Genomic DNA, 22,952 nt, shown 5'->3' with positions numbered 1-22,952 from the left:
CTTGGACGGGCGGATGAATCCTAGCTTGAGGAGTTTATCCAGGTACCCCCGGAGATGCACGTTTTCAGGCTCCGTCAGGGCATACAGCCTGCCGCTGGGAACGCTGGCCCCTGGCACCAGGTCGATCTGGCAGTCAAACTGTCTATGTGGTGGTAGCACTTCCGCCTTCACCTCATCAAATACATCCTCAAAACTGTGATAAGCCTGGGGGAGAGCCACATCTTTTTCTGCCGCTGTAGCCACCGTCTGACTCCCGCTCTCATCTGCGTCAAGGGATTCCGTTCTTATTCCACAATGCAGGATGCAATACGGTGACGTCATTTCGATGCGATGTGTTGGCCAATCCACAAAGGGGTTGTGTTTCTGTAGCCACGGCAATCCCAATATGACGCCATATTGGGGCGCTCGGATGATGTTAAAATCGATTTGTTCCAAATGGTTCCTCCCATATCTCATCGGAAGGACCCCCGTGTGCTGTCCGATGGGCCCCGTCACCAATCGCCTTCCGTCTACCGCATAGACGTCTTCGGGTACTGCTTTGGGAAGAAGCACTAGCCCTAGCCTGCATGCCTCGTTGTGGTCCATAAACATGCCAGTGGCCCCTGAATCCACCATGGCCACAACGGGTATCCACTGGTCATGCACTCCCACGTGCACCGTGATAAACAGGTGTCGTTGTCCCTTAGTGACCGAGTTGGAAAGTGAAGGGATGGATGAGTGACTCCGAGATGCCCCTTCTCTGGTCTTGGAGTCCTCTAGTTTTCCGCCGGTATGTCCACCACGGCTGTTACCGACCGGTTGGCCCGATAACGTGACGTCTTCGGTTTGGCAGGGCATTCACGTACGTAGTGGCCTTTTTTGCCACAATATAGGCACAATCCTTGTTTACGGCGTGACTCTTTCTCCGTGGCTGTGAGGCTCGCTCGTATTGCGCTGATGTCCATGGGTTCTCCCTTGGATGCGGTGGAAGTTTCAGGACTTCCCACCGTCACATAGGATGGAAGGGATTTTCCTTTTCTCCCATGATCCCCCTTTCTTTCACTTAGCCTATGTTCCAGCCGTAATACCAGGTTGATAAGGCCCTCACATGTCTTGGGTTGAGGGTCAATATGAGCCACGGCGTCCTTGAGCTCATCGCACAGCCCTTGATGGAAGAGCGCCGTCTGTTTAGCAACAGGCCACTTGGTTTCCGCAACCAGCCTTCGGAACGCGTTGAGATACTGCACCAGGTCGTTGGATCCCTGTCTCAACTCAAGCATTTCACGGTCCGCCGTGTACGAGTCAGCCCTTCTGTCGAATACCTTCAGGAATTCCTCGCGAAAAGCACCCCAATCACATAAGAGGGGGTCGTCCCTGCTCACCAGAGGTACGGCCCATTGTGCCGCGTTTCCAGCCAAATAGGATATAAGGAAAGCCACACGAGCCTGACTCGTGGGGAACGCCTTTGGTTTGCACGATAAATGTAGCGCCACTTGTGTGAGGAATACCTGCACTGTGTTAGGATCTCCACTGTACCTCTCTGGTGTTGCCAAGGGGATGGCTACCGGCATTTCCACTACTACCGCAGGGGTCTGGTTCGTGAGGGAGGTGCTGGGCGTGAGCGGGTCCAATTGGATAGCATCCAGTCTGGCTTTTACATCGGCTGTTTCTTGCCTAGAGGCAGCCACTTCAACTTGCATGGCCGCTAAAGCAGCCAGCACATCATCAAGTGTTGCCATGTCTGTTATCGACCGGGAGACAGTTAGTGTTATTAAGGTCGGATATTTTGTAACGCCCTGAACGTCTCAGGATCGTTTAACAGACACGACAATGAGGACGCAACCACTTGTGAAGGGTTAGTTCTTTTAATGAAGGCAAATAAAATACAAAGAACAAACAAAAGTTATAGTCACTGGAATCCTCCAGGCTAAGTACGTTACCAGCCCACAGCACGGATGGTCCTAACCGTCCTCTGCATATACGCCGATCCCGGCGTATGCCAACAGAGGGCAGAAATGAAATGGCCGACAATGCCAATCGGTAGGCTGTGAGGGGCACGAAGAGTGTTGGGGAGAATCGAGGAGTCAGGGAAACACCCAGCCGGGGTCTCTACCTGAAGGGAGCAGCCGCTCAACCTCTTCCTCAGACTGCACCGGGACGCGGAGTCACCTCCTGGTGATGCGTCACCGATACCCCAATCACAAGCAAGAAGACTGAACCGAGAGCAGCCGCTCGATCGATCCTGTGGACTTCCGAGTCTGTAACGCGGCAAACACCTCCTGGTGTGCGTTACAGCTGGCAGTCCCTGTGTCTCTGGTCTGGCTGGGAGTTACGACTCCAACCAGCAAAAGCGCCACTGCGCTTGGACTCAGCCGAGTCAAAAAGCGAAGCTCAATGGTTGACCGGTAGAGCTTCCAGGTCCTTCACAGGTGACGATGGGGCAAGACACGGCCCAGGGAGTAACGACTCGACCTACCTCCGTTCTTGCCTTACTGGAGCACCACTCCGGAACACTGCTCTTCACGAAGCAGGTACGTCGGTGTAAACACAATATCCGACAGCCTTGTACCTCCCGGTTCCTCCCTTTATAGGGCGTGTTTTCCTTGAGTTATGTAACAGCTCTCCTGTTTACATAAGGGCGTGTTTCCCTTGAGTTATGTAACAGCTCTCCTGTTTACATAAGGGCGTGTTTCCCTTGAGTTATGTAACAGCTCTCCAGTTTACATAAGGGCGTGTTTCCCTTGAGTTATGTAACAGCTCTCCTGTTTACATAAGGGCGTGTTTCCCTTGTATGACAGGAATTCTTGATAGTAAGTCATTGAAAGAGGAGTGGGACGATGATATAGTTGATGATATACCACCTGAGGTTTCCGAGCTACAGCTTCGGTTTGCCACGGGGGTAATCGTGGGTGACAAAGTTCGAGAGGCCCTAGAACGCTTGTTATCCTTTCGATGTACGGTGCAACCTCGTGCGTTGTTTAAGGACGCGACTGCGGAATGGATGGCACAACCTGGTCAATATCCCATGCGGGAAGTTCCCCCGGTATGGATGCCAGGTGATCCGGCTGCTAACCCTCCTGTCCCAGGCCATTTCCAGAGAGTGTGGATACACCTCCCTTGGAAACGATCGGAAGTTTTACAAGTGAAGCAATCCTTGCCTGATCCCCGTAAGAATCCTGCGGGTTATTACAAGGAGCTGTCCCAATTGGTGGATGCTACTGTCATGAATCTAGCCGATATTGACATGTTGTTTGGCAATGTGGTGCCTCAGCCGATTTGGGCGAAAATTCGTCACGAGAATCACGTAGCCGAGCTAGGCGGTGACTGGGCTGCCCTTACAGCGGCAGATGCCCGGCAGGTCGGTGGGGCTAAACCTGAACAGATTATTGTGGCTTTGCCTCAGAGGATAATTACCCTCATGAAAACACTTATGCCAGCGATGCGCGTCAATTGGGACAAATTATCAGCGTGCAAACAAAAGAGGGATGAAAGCGTTTCTGATTTCTTTACGAGATTTGAGGAAGCGTTTGTTGATCATAGCGGTCAGGACATGGGTTCTGAGGGTGGTCAGCGGCTGTTCGTTGATAAGTTTGTATCGAACTTGTTGCCCGACCTTAGCAACAAGTTGAAGAATTCTGAGAGTTCGTGGGCGGTTTCTACCACTGCCCAAATATTGGCTACGGCCCAATATTACGAAAATAGAGAAAAGGAGGAAAGTGAGCGCGCAGATAAGAAAACGAAGGATCTTAAAACTAAGGTCTTATTGCAGCAAGCCTATCCTCCGCGTTCGAATTTCGGTGATACACAGCAGCTAAACAGATCACAACCACAGTTCTCCAGATCGCAGACGCGAAATGTTTCGCCCGCACCTCGCTTTGTGCTGGGATATAATCAATGCGCATATTGTCGTGGGGAGGGCCATCTGAAGTTCGATTGTCCGGTTCTCCGTGATAGGACCAATGGTGTGTCGGCTCGAGGAGGACGTAGTGGTCCTCAACAGGCTTCCCGTGGTAGAGGTCGCGGAGTTACCCAGAATCAGGCCGACCGCTTTGCCACGTCTTCGGACTCGCACAATTGTTTCGATCGGCGCGAACCATCGTCCGGTCGGTCTGCACAGTATCATGTGGATGATTGCTATGTTGAGTGTGATGTTGATGCGGATGGTATCTACTAGGACAGCCATGGACAAAGGAAGGGAGAAGTATCAGTTCCGGTTGATCAGAGAGGGCCTTATGTTGCAGTAGCCACTTTGGGCGTTGTTGAGCCTTTTCTGTTGGACACTGGTGCAGCAAAAAGTTCCATCATGCATTCGAAACTCCCTGGCGCGCCTTTGTCTGGCTTAACGAATGTTTCCGTTGGATTCTCTGGCGCCCCCGTTAGCAATCCAGTTTCTAGCCCTTTGCCCCTTACAATCGGGTCTCATGAGCTGGAAGCTCCTTTGATTTTGACTACTGGTTGTGGTGAGAATCTTTTGGGCTTAGATTTGTTGAAAAGGTTACATGCGACTTTGTACTGTTCTCCTACGGTTGTGGAGCTTACGTTGGGTAAAAGCGTGATTTCCCCTATGTATTTATCGATCGACAAGCTCCCGGCGGCATTGAGATCTCTTCCGGACTCCTTGTGGGCGACAGGTCCCAATGACGTGGGCCTGTTGGATATACCACCTTATGTTGTCCAACTGAAAGTTGGTGCGCGTTTGCCACGTATACCTCAGTATCGTATTTCCCTTGATGGTGAAAGAGCATTGTTAGCGATCATTTACGATCTGATCGGTAAAGATGTTATTGAGGAGACACGGGGTAATGTGTGCAATAGTCCCGTGTTGCCTATTCTGAAACGAACTGATCCCTCCAAACCTCCTGTGTACCGTCTAGTTCTCGACTTACGGGAGGTGAATAAAGTCGTTGTTCCGCAGTTTCCTGTGGTGCCAGACATTACAGCTTTACTGACTCTGATTCCAGCCACTGCATCATGGTTCTCGGTGATCGATCTGAAGAATGCGTTCTTTAGCATTCCGATTGCTGAGGAAAGCAGAGATTTGTTAGGTTTCTCATTAGGTGGTCGCAGCTTCAGATTCAAGCGCGCACCACAGGGCTACTGTGAGAGTCCATCAATTTACAGCCAAGCTCTTAAGAGTCAACTTGATGCGTTTGTGTTACCGGCTGGTGCAGCCTTGATTCAGTACGTTGATGATCTATTGGTCGCTGCTGACACTGAACAGCTCTGTAGAGCCGCTACAGTGTCTCTGTTACAGCATCTCTGCGCATTACATCATAAAGTGTCACCTTCCAAACTGCAATATTGTTGTCAAGAAGTTACCTATCTCGGTCACTTATTGTCAAAGGCGGGAAGAAGGTTGACCCCTGAACGAATTGCAGCAATTGCTCGAATGACTGTGCCAACAACTCAGAGAGATGTGCGTGCCTTTCTAGGTATCACGTCATACTGCAGACAGTGGATTCCGAACTTTTCACTGTTAGCGAAGCCATTGGTAGCTCTCACGTGCAAGGACGTTTCGACTCCTTTGCCTTGGACGGAGGAATGTCAGAAAAGTTTTTCTGAACTACGTGATGCGTTGTGTTCGGCTCCTGTGTTAGGTACTCCTGATTACAGCAAGCCATTCACATTATACGTCCATGAGAGGGACGGTTGTGCGTTGAGTGTTTTAACGCAACAATTTGGTGATAAGCAGCGTCCGTGTGCATATTTTTCCTCGACCTTAGACACGGTAGCTAGAGCGTTGCCGAGTTGCTTGAGGGCGACAGCGGCAGCTGCGGCGTCTATTCGACAATCCGCAGGTCTGGTCATGGATAATACGCTCATAGTAATGGTTCCGCATGCAGTTGATACGCTCTTGAATCGGACAAAGACTCAACATCTGACGAGTGCAAGGTTGTCTGGTTACGAGCTGACCCTTTTGGCAAGTCATATACAGATCAAACGTTGTAATGTACTGAATCCGGCGACATTGTTGCCGATTAATATGGAATCAGATGATGTGCTGCCACATGATTGTTATTTACGGACTGAGGAAGAAACAAAAGGTCGTGTGGACCTGAAAAACACTCCCTTGGCAGATCCCGATGGTACTTTGTATGTGGATGGTTCTTGCTTCAAATTGCCGAATGGCGATGTGACGACTGCGTATGCTGTGGTGACGTTGAGCAGGGTTGTGGAAACTGCGAGATTGAACCAGAATTCCGCGCAAGCGGCAGAGTTAATTGCATTGACAAGAGCGTGTGTTCTGTCGAAAGGAAAGCGAGTGAATGTGTTTACTGACAGTCAGTATGCATTTGGTGTTGCGCATAACTTTGGAAGATTGTGGAGAGAAAGAGGATTTATGACATCGCATGGTACGAAGATCCAACACGGGCATCTCGTGAATGATCTTTTGGATGCACTTACGTTGCCTAAACAAGTGGCGATTGTTAAATGCAGTGCACATCGAAAAGTGACGGATGATGTTGGTCGTGGTAATGCATTTGCGGATGAAATCGCTAAGGAAACGGCTAAGAATATTGCGACTCGAATGTATGTTACGAGTTCAGTAAGGTGGCCGACGGAGACTGGTATGTGTGAAAATGCCGTTGAGAGTGTGAAAGCAATTCAGAACGAAGCTACTGAAGCTGAAAAGACCAAGTGGAAAGAAAGTACAGGGAAATTGGATATGCATGGATGTTGGGTTGACCTGACGGAATGTCAGAGGTGGATGTTACCAGATGCGTATGTATTAGCTGTTGTGACGATGGCTCATGGGTTGTCACATATTAGTGCGAAAGGAATATGTAAGTTTTTGTCCCCTGTATGGAGGAATGAGGGTATTGCTAAGTGTGCCGAAAGAGTGGTTAAGAATTGTATGGTGTGTTTGATGCATAATCCCGGAAAAGGCACCCCCACTCCTCCTGGTCATTTTGCTCCTCCTGCTTGTCCCTTTGAGGTTATCCAGCTGGACTTTATCCATATGGAGAGATGCAATAACCTGAAGTATGTTTTGGTTGTGGTTTGCGCGTTCTCCAGATGGATTGAGGCCTATCCTCTTAAGGATAACACTGCCCTGTCCACAGCAAAAATCCTGCTGAAGGAATACTTTCCTCGGTACGGAATGCCACGGATTGTATGGTCGGATAATGGGAGTGAGTTTGTGGGAAGTGTAATGCAGAGTGTGTGTAAGGGCCTGGGAATTCGACAGAAATTCCACAGTGCTAATCATCCTCAGGCAGCGGGTTTGGTTGAAGGGTACAATGGTACCCTGAAGCTGAAACTCGCTAAGGTTCAAGCTACGACTGGTCTGTCATGGCCTGATGCCTTGCCTCTGGCTCTCCTATCGACCAGAGCAACCGTACACTTTCGAGTAGGGCTTAGCCCATATGAGATTGTGTTCGGTCGCCCTGCGAATATTTGGGGAGTCCCGAGGCCTAGGGCTTTTGATAGTCTTGAGTATCCAATGTTAATTGATTACTTGCATGATTTGACCACTAAACTACGGTTAATCCATCAACAGGTCCTTGAAGCTCTACCGGCGCAGACAGAGGGTCCTGGACACCAGCTCCGGCCAGGAGACTGGGTGGTTACCCGAAATTTTGGTCGAAAGCGTAACTTGGAGCCAAGATTCGTCGGACCCTATCAAGTCTTGTTGACGACGAGGACAGCGGTTCGACTGGAGGGTCGGAAAAACTGGGTGCATGCCAGCCACACAAAGAAGGTACCGATCCCCTTACCAACTGACGGTTGGGTGAGGACTGGGATTTCGGCCTCAGAAACTGAGACTCCTTTGCACTTTGTGCCATTTAGTGACGCTCAACTTGTGGAGGAGGATTCGTCACTGCCAGATCCACATGTGGAGTCATCAGTAGTAGGGAACCCAAGGTCTGACTCGTTGTCCACTTCATCGAACACTGTTGCGTCAGCTGAACAATTGTTTGTAGAGCAAACTCGACCTGGAAGAAGTCGATACTTTCTTCGTTCAAGGACTAATAAAAAGTAACAGTACAGTGGTTTTTGACGTTACGAATATTATGAACGATTACATCCTTTCTTTTTGAGTTATTTGTGCTTTTCCACTGCTAAGAGACTTGTAATAAATTTGAACGTTTCGTGGAAACCTCGCCATCCGGGTCACCGTAGGGCCGTGCGGGTACTCCTTTCTGTTTAGCAGGTTTCTGACGCTAGGTTGGTTACTTTTGTCGATCTCTGGGAACTCCTGGGGATTGATAATCGCTACTCAGAACGAAGTGCGTCAAGTACGTCACGGACGGTTTGTAGAGGATGGCATTCTCTAAGATGGTGGTAGAAGAAAGGGTGTTGGCACAGAGATCAGAATTATGGAGGGTTGTACGAACAAAATGTTTTTTGTTTCAGGTGTTTCTACTGTTTCTGGCCTTGTCTACGTTATTGATGGGTGGAGTGTATTTCAGAGTGCCGTTGTTCTTGCCTTCTGTTTCACCTACCTTTTCTCCTAACCTAAGTTCCCTCACCACTGTCTCCCCACATTCCTTTCATCCTTTGCCTCAACATGAGCAGGTTAGGCGTGCGGAATTCATGAATAATTCCTTTGTTCAACTTCTACATCAGCATCAGTTGGTGATGAATACTACCAATTGTTGGGTATGTGGGTTAATGCCACACACCATGGATAGGGGTATTCCGTATTTGGTCCTTCCATATAGCTCCCAGGGTTCAGCTCGAGCATTCCAAACTATGTTCCGTAGTGCACTAGATTCCTACCCCAGTCGAGAGCCACGGTCTGTCAATTTTGGTCCTGGGCCGTACCACAAGCCTTTGGCGATAGCCATAGCAGATCTGGATAGAGATATTTTTGATGCATCACTCATTCCAGATGAAGAAGTGCAGGCCTATAAGGATCTGAGTGAGACTGAGTATAGTACGTCAGTGGGTGATAGACAGCTTAAGAGCTCGTCCCCAATATGGATTGTACCGCACCTTGGTAATTTCTGCTTGAAAGGTTTGGGTCGAAATCCAAGAGCACAACTTGGGAACAGTGCTTGCACTGATACGTATGTCCTACCGATGCTCTCCTCCCCTGTTTTTCTGACTGCTAAGGGCACCTATTTTGTATGTTATGAACGCGCGTATACATGGTTACCCCGCGACTTCTCGGGTACCTGTTATATTGCGAATCTTTTACCTCCGACTTTCACAGTTGCTTCGGACTACCACAAAACTAGAGTCGTGAGAGGCGTTATTAGCAAAGAGGACACTGCTGGTCAAGAAGCAGGAGACTTCTTTAAGGGTTTCTTGCCGTTTTGGGGACCTATGGTTAATAGTAGGAACCTAAGACGGTTGACCCATGTGGTAGAGTCGACTGCTAATATTACTGCAAATGCCCTTGGTAATCTAACAGCTGAACTACAGGCGGATAGACTCATGACGTTGCAGAACCGTATGGTTCTAGACGTTGTTCTTGCAGATAGAGGGGGTGTGTGTAAAATTATCCACTCGAGTTGTTGCATTTTTATTCCTGACAATGCTCCAACTGTTTACCAAGCCATCTCGAAGTTGCACAAGATTTCCGAGTCCATACACGTGGACGAAGGTAATTGGACGCTCCTGGGATGGTTTTGGGGCCTGATGTCAACCTGGGGTTGGAAGATTCTAATGATCGTAGGGGCTGTTGTAACGATTCTGTTCACGTGTTGTCTTTGTGTACAGTGTGCTCCTGCCTTATGTGGCTTATGTGCTACGACGTGTATAAGGCGGCCATCTGTTACCAAGGAGACGTTGATGAATAGGATGATGTTCCAGCAGCAGCTGAACGATCTGATGAATATTGATATAGATTCCGATCTTGACTAGTGCTTGCCTACATGAGGGCAAAAGGAGCGTCTGAGGTTCCGTATGAGACGGGACGGCACTTTTTGAGTGATGACGAATATGGATGAGTTTGGTATCCCCGAACCGCAAATGACGAGTATAGTGGGTGTACGCAGTTTCGCTATGCAGCCACGTATGGTTCGTTTCATTTTTGGGTTTGTTCACCCGAACCCTCGGGTTCCATTTTAGATACAGCATCCATTTTGTTTCTTGCCCTCAGGTAGCCAGCGAACGGGCTTTTTGTCCGCTTCGTGACCCTGGGACTTTCAAGCTTGCACGAAGGACACGTGTTTCTTTGAGGTGACTTTTACGATGAGGGAAATGACACGAGTAAGGCAGATGGCCCCGCTCAAGGCTCATCTTGCCGCTCCGGTCTATTGTTTCAGTCACGCATACATTAGACACGAGGTCTTTGACCCTTCTATCGAGTTTCCTTTATTGCCCCTGACACTCTTTTCTAACCTGTTGTGTATTCTTGTCCTTTCCTTGCATCTGTTTTTCGTCCTTCCTCTTAATGTGTTTATGGTTAGGATGGGATGTGTTTATTGCGGAGGGAATATGTTTTTACAGTTGAGAACCGGCAAGACTGTTGTAATTATGTTCCGGCCTCCTGAAACATGAACACGACCCTTTTGAAGTTTATTGTGGGAACTGAGTTGTAACCTTTGTTCGCCATACTGTGCTATGGCAAAAACTTGTATAAAAGGAGCGATCCACTTCTACGAATTTGAAGCAGTCTCCGAGAACCTACACGTTGTGTACTTCTTGTGACCTCTGTATCCCTGCAGTAAATAAACGCTGATCTCTGACGTCGCTGGAAGTGTCCCGTGTCTCTGTGTTTGGTACGCCAGAACAGGTAACCCACGAAGGTTTCAGGTGTTGTCCCCTGGCACCGCTGGGTCTTAAGAATAACCCAGTCCTTCAATGCGGATTCTTCGTAGAGTGGCATTTGTATTAGTACCCATTTATTTGCTGAACCTTGTGCTAAGGTGCTTGTATCTGCAGATGTTTTTCCTGATAATAAAATTCCGAAAGGAATAGAAATTGACCTCCGAGTCTTCAATTATGTGAAATTGCGGAAGGTATTCTTTGATAATTGTGTTTGCTCCCTCCACGCTATTGGGCAAGTAAAAAGGTTCATTCGACCAGAGTGGGTTCTTGAGATAAATGATTCAAGAAAATTGGGCCCCAGCAGTTGGTAGCAGAGTAGGATGGTTATTTCCGATAGCGAGGGACGATTAGATAAGATAAGTGATCCTCGAGATCCATAGACGATAAGTAACGGTGAATCATCAGATGGTGAGCAGCGGACGACGGCGGATGATGAACATAGACGGCGAGTAGCAGTGCGGCAGGAAGCAGCAGTTCGTGGAGTGAGTATCAACAGGATGAGATTTTGTAGATTGCGGTGTTGATTTGTTGTGTGATGTCTTGCGGAGTTAGAGTGAATGTTGAGTAATTGCGAGATCAGGCTGTGAGCGCGCGCAGCCCGGGAAGTGTGGTGTAGAAGACACCCGTGGTAGATTTTGTTGACCACCCAAAGGAGATCGTGAGGTACCATCGATCACCTGGACCGAGATAGGGGGAGTGAATGTGTGAGTGCATGGCAACTTGACGCTGGTCGTGAGTTGCTGCATGTGGACTTGAGTATTTGTAACCTATCAGAGGCGACAGATAGTTGCCAGCCGAGGTCAACAATTTCGAGAGACTGTGGACGAACAGTCAGAGGCTGTGGACGGACAGCCAGGCAAGTAACTTGTATTTAGGGTATGAATGGGACGAGTGCGGGTGTGAAAGGTAAACGGTAAGGAGAGGGAACTGCTGCGAACAAAGACAGGTGACGTCAGAGAGTGTCGCGCTGTGATAGGTCAGTTGGTGTTAGTCGCGCTGTTATTGGAGGATTTGATATCAAGAGGTAAACAGTGTGTGAGACCGAATTTGTCAATCATGAAGTGTTTTAAGGTTTTTCGAGAAATTTGTAGAGGAGATAAGCATGTGGTTACTCGAGAGGGAGAAGAGGCCCCTCCCGAGGACACTCCAGCACATTATATGGCAAAGAATGTGGGTTTGCACACGATTATTTGGCTTGAGAATTGGCATAAAATGACCTAAAGTGAAGGGGAATTAGCATTCCCGAAATAAGGCTCGTTCAGGCTAGCAGTGTTGTACCAGTTGAAATCTGTAATGGCGGGGTTACGACCTTTGCCAAGGCCCACACAGTTTGAAGCACTACATGCGTGGATTAGAGCAGAGCATGATAGGGATAGAGGGAGGAATCAGGAAAGAGTGAAGAAGTCGATCAGGGCTTATCAGAATGCTAGATGGGACGCAGCGGAGAAAAGATGGAGGGTGCAGGCGATAGAGGAGGAGAGACTTTACCCCTTGTTGATTACATCAGAGGGGGTAAGGAATGTAAAGTCAGAAGAAGAGGATGAGAGTGACATAGACGATGACTTATTGGAAAGGTTATTGTCAGAGAGACCACCTCTGTATAAACCAGAAGTCCCAGAGGGGACATTGGTTCAAATAGAAGATACGAGAAGAGTAATAAGCAATTCAGAAATGAGAGTAGAAGGGAGACTCTCAATAGGAACAGAGAGTACGAGGAGCCCGTCTGAGGCAAGCGTAAAGGTAGAGAGAGAGCGGAGGTTACCGGACGCCTTTAAGGTACCGATTACCATTGGACCCATAGTTTCGATTTACCACCCAGATACAGGAGAGGGCGAAAACCCGGAGCGGACAACCGAGGAGGTCAGGGGAGAGGTCGCAGAAAGTGGCCTGGCGGGTGCAATGACCCGAAATCCGAACCCTATAGAATGGAGTACACCTTTGCCAGCCATGTCAGATTCCTCAGGGGAGCAACGAGAGCAGAGACCAGAGAGGCCGAGGTCCCTGATGGAGTCGAGATCAGATTTACGATCATGGGTACCGCCACAGAGAGGCCAGGACCCGAGGGTAAGAATGGCAGAGAGAGAGCAGGTCAGCTTCGGAGATCGGTCCGCTCCAAGGGAAATGTTTCGAGAAGGGAGGTCAGGGGACCAGGAATGTGAGGAAGACGGTAGAGGAAGGGTGGTCTGCCGAGAGGTCCTGAAAGGAGCCCTAGGAGCTGGAATGATAGATGTAGTAAGGCTAAAAGCAGAGGTGGATGAAATGATAAGCGGAAGCTTATCCCTTGAGAGAGTGGTAACATATGGACCGGACGAAATACTTTTTGTGGCGAAGGATGTGACTCGGAGGGCACGAGCGGCACATGAGAAATTGTCAGAATTGGCTAGGCGATATGAGGTAGATTTGTCTAAGACTAAAACATTGCAAGGAAGCCATAGGTTGCAGTACAGTGACCAGGAACTGGAGGAGAAAAGGGTCGTCGGATTAAGGGCTCATAGTAGAGAATTGATCCTGGCCATTCGAATATGGATGACGCTTGATAAATGGGAAGAAAAATGGTCCAGGAAGAAAGGTTCTAGAGGAATGATAGGAGGGACCCCACCTCCGGGTGGAGGCCAGGTGAAAATAGGAAATTTCCCTTTAAGGGAAGTGCAGAATGGAGGTTACGTGTACGTACCCTGGAGTAGGGGTGATTTGGCGGCGTTTACCAATGATTTTCCCCGGCTTAGGGAGAAGCCGGTAGAGTGGTATAAGCAAGTTGATCGTTTCGTTAAGATCTCAAAGGTATTGTGGACCGATCTGGATACTTTGTTCAACATCGTGGTCCCGGGAGATCTGTGGGCGGCATGTAAGACTGCCATTGATTGGCCAACTCAAGAGCCTGAGAGAAATGCGTACACGAATGGTCCATCACCGGCAGTAATGAGGATGTATGAGCGAGTGATTGCCTGGCTGAAGGAGAAGGTTTCTCCTCAAGACATCGATTGGGTAAAAATAGACAGGACAGTGCAGGAACCGAAAGAGACGGTGCATGAGTTTTATGAGAGACTCTTGCAGGCTTTTAAGCAGTACAGTGGTCTAGATGCGTTGGACACAAAGGATATGGGACAGTTTGTCTCAAAATTTGTGTTGGGATTGAGGCCAGAGGTTAGCCTTATGATACAGCAACATTTGATCTGTTGGCAGAATAAACCGGTTGACGAAATTTTGCGGTACGCTAGGTACTGTGCTGATGAGATTGAATCTAAGCATAGGAAATTGAAGGACAATCTCATGCGTGTTCAGATGCAAACCGCTCAGGGACAGCCTAATGGCGGAGCAGTGGTAAGGAGACAGGGGAATTATCAGGCAGGAAATCAGAACGTCCAGGGGCAAGGAAGGCCAAGACCAATAGACCCTAGGACAGGGATGGATGTGGCGATATTGAAAAAGACTACAGCTTGTCACCAGTGTCATCAGATTGGACACTGGAGACTCGAGTGTCCCCTGAATCCATGGAATCAGACGCAGCCGGAAGGAGAGGTAGTTCAGGTCCCTGGGACGGAGGCGGTACAGACAGTAACCAGACCTAGAATAGTGAAAGGGGGGACTGGCGTCCCGCAGATGCAGGTTCCCCAGCCACCCAGAATACAGACTGTACAGCAGGGAGCTCGCACTTATTTGCAGATGCCAATGTTTGAAGTGAGTGAGGGAAATGAGATAAGCTTGTTGGCCCGATTAGGGTCTAACAAGGACGAGGACTGTATGCTTAGGGCCATTCTAGAACTGGACCAGGCAGGACCCTTTGTGGAAGCAGATCTTGACGGTCATCCTACGACCTTTTTGGTTGATACGGGAGCTACTAGATCGACTATAAGGTCGGCCGTGGTTCCACGGTTAGCCCTTTCTGGACAGAGTATCCAGGTCGTTGGAGTGGCAAATAAGAAGCTGGTTAGTCCGCTGACGGAGCCAATTCCAATCAGGATAGGAAATTTCAGTGATCGGCACCAGTTTGTGGGGTGTGACTCTAGTCCGGTTTGCCTGTTAGGAAGAGATTTACTGTGCAAACTCAATTGTACGATCTACTGTACCCCGAAAGGAGTGGAGGTACAGACGAGAGACGATGATGCGACCTTTAAGGTTGCGAATCAGAGCGCGTGCGTGGAAATGTACCCAGCCTTAACGGTGGAGGAACTTCCACTTGATCTGAGAGATTCAGTGTCTATTGATGTATGGGATCTTAGTGGCAAGGAAATTGGTCTAGTCAAGGGAGCAGATCCGGTGAAAATCCAGGTTAAGCCAAACGCAGAATTCCAGAGGACACCCCAGTATAAGTTATCCCCGGAAACAGTCGTAGGGATTAAACCTGTGATTGAGTCCATGTTTAGGCAGGGAATACTGATGGAGATTATGGGTAGCCCATGTAATTCGCCCATTATGGGGCTACAGAAGCCAAGCGGGAAATTTAGGATTGTGCAAGACTTGCGAAAAATAAACGAAATAGTTGTTCCATGTTGTCCAGTGGTACCAAATCCATCCGTGATCCTATTTCAGATCCCATGTGAAGCTGAATGGTTCACGGTGATTGACTTGTGTCAAGCATTTTTCTCGATTCCTCTGCATGAGGAGAGCAGATTTCTTTTTGCATTTAGGCTGGAGAATCGCGTGTTAACGTGGTGTCGTATCCCACAGGGGTACACGGAGAGCCCATCTATCTTTAATCAAATCTTGAAGAAGAATCTCGAAGGTCTTGTGTTGCCACAAAACTCTGTTTTAGTGCAATACATCGATGATCTGCTTGTTGCGTCAGAGACGGAAGACGCCTGCAGAATTGACACAGTTGCTTTGTTGAATTATTTGGGAGAGAATGGTCACAAGGTGTCTCCAAATAAACTGCAATACTGTTTGAGAGAAGTACAGTATTTGGGGCACCGGATTGAGAAGGGAAAGAGGAAGGTGTCTCCAGATCGTATTGATGCGATTATGAGGATGCCAGTTCCTTTGACTCAGAGGGAGGTCAGAATGTTTTTGGGAATGGTGGGCTATTGCCGCCATTGGATCCCAAACTTCTCCTTTGAAGCAAAGCCTTTACAGCGGCTGACGCGAAAGGATGTGAGTGATCCGGTACCATGGGACGAAGACTGCTTAAAGTCGTTCTTGAGACTGATAGAAGCTTTGTGCACCGCTCCAGCTTTGGGGATGCCAGACTATAACAAGGCATTTGCCTTATTCTGTTGCGAAAAGGAAGGTTGCGCATTAGCAGTGTTGACTCAGAGTCACGGAGGAGTCCATAGACCAGTTGCCTATTTTTCAGGTGCTCTAGATCCAGTAGCTTCTGCGTTGCCCGGATGTCTCAGATCCGTTGCTGCAACAGGTGTCAGTATCGAAAGATGTGAGAGCATTGTGATGGGGCATCCGCTTACTGTTCATGTACCACATTCTGTTGAACTGTTGATGACTAGGACTAAAACACAGCACCTCACGAATAATAGACTGACTCGTTATGAACAAGTTATCCTTGCTGCAGATGATGTAACGTTGAAGAGGTGTTCTGTTTTAAATCCTGCTACCTTGTTGCCTATTCCAAATGTAAATGATGATTAAGATTGTGAGGACCATGATTGTCTCGATGTGACGGAACTATGCACCAAACCGAGGCCTGACATTGTCGATGAACCGCTCCCAGTTTCAGATGAGATTTTCTTTGTGGACGGTTCATGCTTAAGAGACAGTGTCGGTCGACTGAGAGCAGTGTTTGCTGTGTGTACCATCTCAGGGGTAGTGGAAGCTGCTTGTTTAGAAGGAGTACACTCCGCACAGGTGGCTGAGCTTATTACGCTGACCCGTGCCTGTTTGGCCGCTGATAAGATCCGTGTAACGATTTACACAGATAGCCAATATGGGTTTGGTGTAGTTCACGACTTCGGACAGCTATGGTCCCAGAGAGGGTTTATGACATCTTCTGGTTCACCCATTAGGAATGGGGATTATGTAAGACAATTGTTGGAAGCTTTGCAAAGCCCAGATGAAATTGCTGTTGTTAAATGTTCTGCACACACTAAGGGAACTGATTTTGTGTCATTGGGTAATAATTACGCAGATGAGGTTGCTCGATTTTGTGCAGAGCAGGGATGTAATTATACTGAAAATCATGTTGTAGAGAGCGAAGAGAAAACGGATTACACTGTGATGTTAGCTATGGCAGACTCATGGGAGGAACTGAAGCAGTTGCAAGATGGGGTCACCGACCAAGAGCGGGACAGTTGGATACGAGCGGGATGTGAGAAAGGAGAGGTGGATATATGGGTTTCGAGTGATGGACGTGCGGTGTTACCGGAATGTTTGTTGAGTCCCATGGCGAGACTGATACATGGTGCTGTGCATCTTGGCAGGGATGCAATGATGCGAGTGTTTCGCCAAACGTGGTATAATCCGAAGTTTCGAACAGTAGCTGAGGCTGTGTGTCAAAGGTGTGTTACCTGTCAGCAGATGAATGTCGGAAAAAAAAACGCTGTGACGTTGAGTCACATAGGTAGGTCAGGTGGACCTTTTAATAGGATGCAGCTGGATTTTATTGAAATGCCGAAGTGTAATGGGTTGAGGTACATATTAGTTATAGTATGTGTCTTTTCCAGGTGGGTGGAAGCTTACCCAACACGTAGGTGTGACACACTAACTGTAGCTAAGTTGCTATTGAGGGAATTAATGCCGAGGTACGGGCTCCCGACCTCTTTTGAATCAGATAGAGGGACTCATTTCCACAGTGAAATCATGAAGCTGCTTTGTGCTGCCTTAAATGTAGACCAAAGATTGCACTGCAGCTACCGACCAGAGGCTTCAGGGATTGTGGAGCAAGTTAATGGAACTTTGAAGGCCCGAATGGCAAAAGTATGCTCCTCGACATCCTTGAAATGGCCAGATGCATTACCTTTAGTTCTCATGAGTCTCCGAAGTGTACCCGATAGGAGGACTGGATTGTCACCCCACGAGATAATAATGGGGAGGGCGATGCGCTTGCCAGCAATACCTGCTACTGCTTTGATTAACATCACTGATGACATGATTTTGGACTATTGTAAAGGCCTGGCTGACGTGGTCCGTTCTGTGTCTCAGCAGGTGCAGACAGCAACGGTTCCCGCCGCAAGCGACCTGTGCCACGACCTGTGCCCAGGCCACTGGGTATTGGTGCGCAAACACGTGAGGAAGAGTTGTCTGGATGCTCGCTGGCGCGGGCCATACCAGATAATCTTGATAACGAATACAGCAGTGAAGTGTGGGGGACTGCCGAACTGGATACATGCCTCCCATACCCGTAGAGTTCCAGCACCCTTGGAAGAACAGCCCCTCTTGAGAACGAAAACCCAGTTGAGGTGGCAGAGCCATCTGAGAGGGCAAGTCAAGCTGTAGGGGTTGCTGACGCAACTGGTTGTGCACTGAACCAAGGACTTGAAAATAACGCTGAAAGAGACTCGGAAGAAGAAGAAAGAGCTGCAGGGGGCAGTACTGAGTCAGATTCTGCCGAGGAAGAAAACAGTGCACAGGGTACCAGAAGGGAGCGCGGAGGGGCCACAGAAGCAGGAAAAGTTTGGCCCGTGAGTCTGAGGCGGGAGAACTTGAAACCAGCACCCAGAACAGATCTTGCCCCAGTCTCTGAAGAATCTGAAGCAGAGCAAGAGGACGTAGATCGACCCCAAGGTGCTCTGAGAAGATCGAAGCGAACCAGAGTGCCGAGCCAAAAGTACGCCTCACCAGAGTGGGCATACACAATGACTGATGCCAAGCTTACTGAACACGGGAAGATTGAGATCGATCACACTGGTCAACAGTCTCCCGTTTCCGAGAGTGGAAGTGTTGTTGAAGATTCCAGGCTTGGAGATCGAAGGAGTACTGACCATCAATATTCCGAATCCTCCATTCTTGAGTATCATCCGTGGTCTGATTTTGGAAACGCTAGACTTCCCAACCTTTGCAGTTATACCCGCACCCCAAGAACTGACAACCCTTAAGCTTGAAATACTGCAGGCGGTCCTAGAACCCTTGGGACCGGCAGTTATTCTGGACTGATTGTGAAGTTGGTGCACATTAAAGTTGAGAAGAAGATAACCTAGGCCCGAGTGGAAGAAGAATACATTTAGGGATTTTCCGTTAAAGGACAAAGACGAGTTAGAGAAGCCTGGTTGATCAGAAGCAACGAGAAATTAATCTTTGCTAAAAAGTTCCCTGGGTCGAGAGAGCAGTTGGATTGAACTCCTTGGATGAGGAAGAGATTTGTGTCTGCAGAGACTATATTGAACATTGAGAACATTTCAGAGATGGCGGAACCGTAGGGCTAGAATAGTGATAGGCACCCTGTTAGGAGTAGTGACTTCATACATGGTGGCCCATAGACAGGAGGGGGAGGTTCAGGGCGCACCCACACCTACTACTCCAAGACAGGGAGGGGTCACTGACAGGGATCAGTGAGTCCAGACGCTCGAGGAGAATCGTATGTTCCACATAGATTTGTCCAGAGCCGACTTCAAACTCAATGCTTATGCAAAACTGTTGTACGAATATGTGGATGCGATGGATGCGAAAGATTGTTATGTGTGTATGTAGTTGCCTGCTTCGGTAGATGAGGGTATTAGGTACCATCATCTCCCACTGACATATGGGATCTCTTGCAGCCTATTGCTTATTTTGTTTTATGAAAGGAAACAGTTTGAGTATTTCTTCTCAAATTATGACACAGTACTTCCCGAAGTTCCGGCATACAAGCATTTGAATAAATATGGCTATTATAAGACAGAGGATAGGCTTCGGAAGTATTTTAGGCCGACTGCGAAGCTAGATACAGCTTATGCTCATAGACATAATTTGACATGCTGGTTGTCCGAAACGGAAAAGAAGTTCATAGGCCAGATAGAGGATAGGTATAGAAAATTGACTCAGACACGAGATACAGGAGATAGTCCAGTGGATTGGAAGGATGAGGAGAGATGGCATAAATCCAAGGGAAGTTCTGGACCGATTGCATTGGATGAGGTACAGAGGGGGAAGTTGTGTGTTGCCCGGCCTCAAACTCCTAAGGAGAAGGTTTTAGTGGGGCATAGTACGTGTGAACATACTTTTACCATGGAGGACTCGGCTAAGGATTTCTTGCAGAAGTCTATACAGGTGATTCCGACTGTGTATTATGTGTGTGGAAGGAATGCATATATGATATTGCCTGCAAATTGGTATGGTACGTGTTACTTGGCCATTATATTCCCAAAGATTTACCATACGGAAGATTTGAAATTGTTAGAGACGGGAAGGCACTCCAAAGTGCGGAGAGCTGTGAATGTAGGAATGGTGATTGGGGACATATACGGAGTGACAATACCTAGTTTGGGTGTGGTCCTGAATGATGTGAAGATAAGAAAGTTGGCGACTGTGGTGGATGAATTGTCGATGAATTCGGTGAGGTCATTGCTGTTGGTGAATGGAGAGATGTTGTCGATACGGAATATGGTTTTGCAGAATCGACTTGCGTTAGACGTATTATTGGCAAAAGAGGGCGGAGTCTGTAAATTGTTGAAGGTCCAAGAATGTTGCACGTATATTCCAGACAACAGTAAGGACCTGGCGAAGTATATCGTCAACATCACCACGATCCATAAGGAAATAGAAGATTTGACGGAAGAGAATGTGTTGGAAAAGATTAGCCAAGGATTTGGTCGAGTGGGGACTTGGTTTGCGAACTTAGGAATGGGATTCCTGGGTTCTGTGTTGAAACCAATTATAATTGCTGTGGTATGTGTAATCTGTTTGTGGGGACTCTTAAGGGCCTGGAAGTGGTATAGAGGGAATAAGGCCGAAAGAGCCCTCAGAGCAAATGAGCAGCGAATGGAGAGATTGCAGGATCGTCAGTATCAGAATCTTAAGAGAATGGAAGGGATTCGACATGGTGGGATGGTAGCAACTGCAGTTTAGGTCAGTTATAGTCCAGGAGGAATGAGAATGATGGTGTGATGACAGTTGTCATCAAAGGGGGTGTGAGGAGGTGGGGCCGGGGCCACGATGTCCAACCCCTTTCTCACCTGGTTTACGGGGAATACGAACGCCAGAGGGACAGCGTAGGTCTAGAGACGCAGTTCCGAACCGTCCGTCTACCACACCCCCCTTTCCTCTCTTCCTACAGACGGACCTGACGCGGCAAGAGGGAGGGGCTAACCCCGGAAGCAGTCCGTCTCCACCACTCATAGGAGACCTGAACCAGGACGTACTGTCTCGAAGCGGAGCAGGAGGAAGACGGAGGACGACGCGAGTGGAGCAGGGAGAAGAGGAGACGAACGACCGCGAACCGGACCAGGACGAGATCGAGGCGGAGGAGCCGGAGGAGTTCTGGAGTGAGGACTGGTGGTGTCCCCCGGAGGAGGCTGTGGAGCGGCCGCAGCTCTGGAGAGTTGCGGCGGGGCCGAGTGAGTGACGACACTCCAGGGGAAAGGCCGGTAGGGTAGAGGGCGGAGGGAGGACACTGAGGGTGGCTAGGGCGGAACTGGCACGGCGGGACCCCAGGGCACTGGTAGTTTGTTCTTCCCTGCACCTTTTGTTGTCCTGAGCATCTCTCCGTGGTTTCCCTGAGCACCGAGCGTGTCTGGCGGATCTTGTATCTCAAGAAACCGGACAAAAATCCTCCTCACCAAACGTACCACTCCCCACACGACCCTTTGGTCTGTTTTCCTTTTCTTTTCTTAGTGTGAGCCGAATCATCCCGGTTCTAGTGTGACTTAGATGACCTAAACTCCCCTTATTGTCGGTCTCATCTTACGGCACAAAGCGGAGGCACGGTGTTCCCAGTAACAGGACCAACCCAAACAGAAACACGGGTGAGGTGACGGGTAAAGTAACCCCTAAATCTAAGTGAATCTGACACTGACGGCCCACTGTTTCTTCTTTTCATGAGCCTTCGGGAGGAACCAACCACGGCTGAAGAAGCGAAGCAGACACCTTTGAGGTCCAGCTTTGAGGAAGAAGACGACGACCAGCGTTACCCCAGTACCTCTTCAGGAACGAGAACCGATACCTTTCGAACCCCCATAGTAAAGAGTGGCCTGTCTGACAATAAATCATTCTCACTTGGAAAATATATTCAGCCTCCGCGTCTGTATATCCGACCCGCCCTCCCACAAGTGGTGTCAGAAGTGTCACCGTCCAATAGTCCTCGGGGTCGCACGATGCTGTAAGGGGTCCACCTCCAGATAGCCCCTTGGTCTGATATAAATATGACAGACACAGAAGGGCGATCAGGCGAGGGAAGGAAAGGATGGGAACTGCGGGGAGGGAGACCTGAAAGAGAAATAAACAGTATGCTATGGTTAGAACAGCCCTAGAACCCTGGGCACATTGCTATCCCCAGCTACCCCGCAGTACCTGTAAAGGAAATAACTGCTTGGGAGACGTGGATCCCCTTGAAGCTGATGTTCGGGAGTCCTACAGAGAAGGCAGGGATTAGCATAGGGGTCACCCTCTCACTCTACTCCCCCACTCACGTATCTCCCTAGGTTTTCAGTACCTACCACCATTCCTAGGTGTACGGACTGTACAGGGGGGGGGAGGACGTATGCCAGAAGTCACCTCACCGCCCCTGTATGGAGTACAAATAAACAAATGACGTGCAGATGGGACTAGCGCCCCGGGTAAATCCTGCACCCCTGTGTGGGGGTTCAACACACCCCTATAGCACTGCTCCAATACGTCTTGTGCAGTACTAGCAAGTAACAACGTATGACCCCCAACAGTATCGCAGCGGTTTTACTACCACAATGTTCTGATAGTAAGTACTGCTAGCTCTGGGAGCCTTCGCTGAGTCCCTCCTAAGACGAAACCGCTGTATGTCTGGTTTCTCTCGGACTCGAACCTCTGATTGTCTCAACCCTGTATTCGCGACCCCGCAATGCCTCGTAAGGCGCCCAACGGGATCGACAAAGGTCTATTCGGAAGTAGAAGCAAAAGCCTTGGCGATCCCGCAATGCCGTGATCGGCGTCCAACGGGATCGACTACGTTCGAAATCACTACAGATTAAGTTCAAACCTGTAATGCTCAAGAAGTGCAAGCCCTTGAGCCTGCGAGGAAAAGTAAGTCGGTGCGGAGCACCCCTACCAGTACGCAGCACTCTGTCTTGCTCGAACCAGGAAACCAAAATAACCGGCACCTGAGTTCCGCCGGATGTTCCTTTTGTTCTTGATTGCGCCGAGCGCGCTGACGTATGTACGTCTGCCCGCCTTGCGCCCTGGGAACTGTAGTTCCCCTT

This window comes from Triturus cristatus, chromosome 10 (assembly GCF_964204655.1).
Source record: "Triturus cristatus chromosome 10, aTriCri1.1, whole genome shotgun sequence".
Classification (NCBI taxonomy): domain Eukaryota; kingdom Metazoa; phylum Chordata; class Amphibia; order Caudata; family Salamandridae; genus Triturus; species Triturus cristatus.
Note: the sequence above shows the minus strand (reverse complement) of the source record.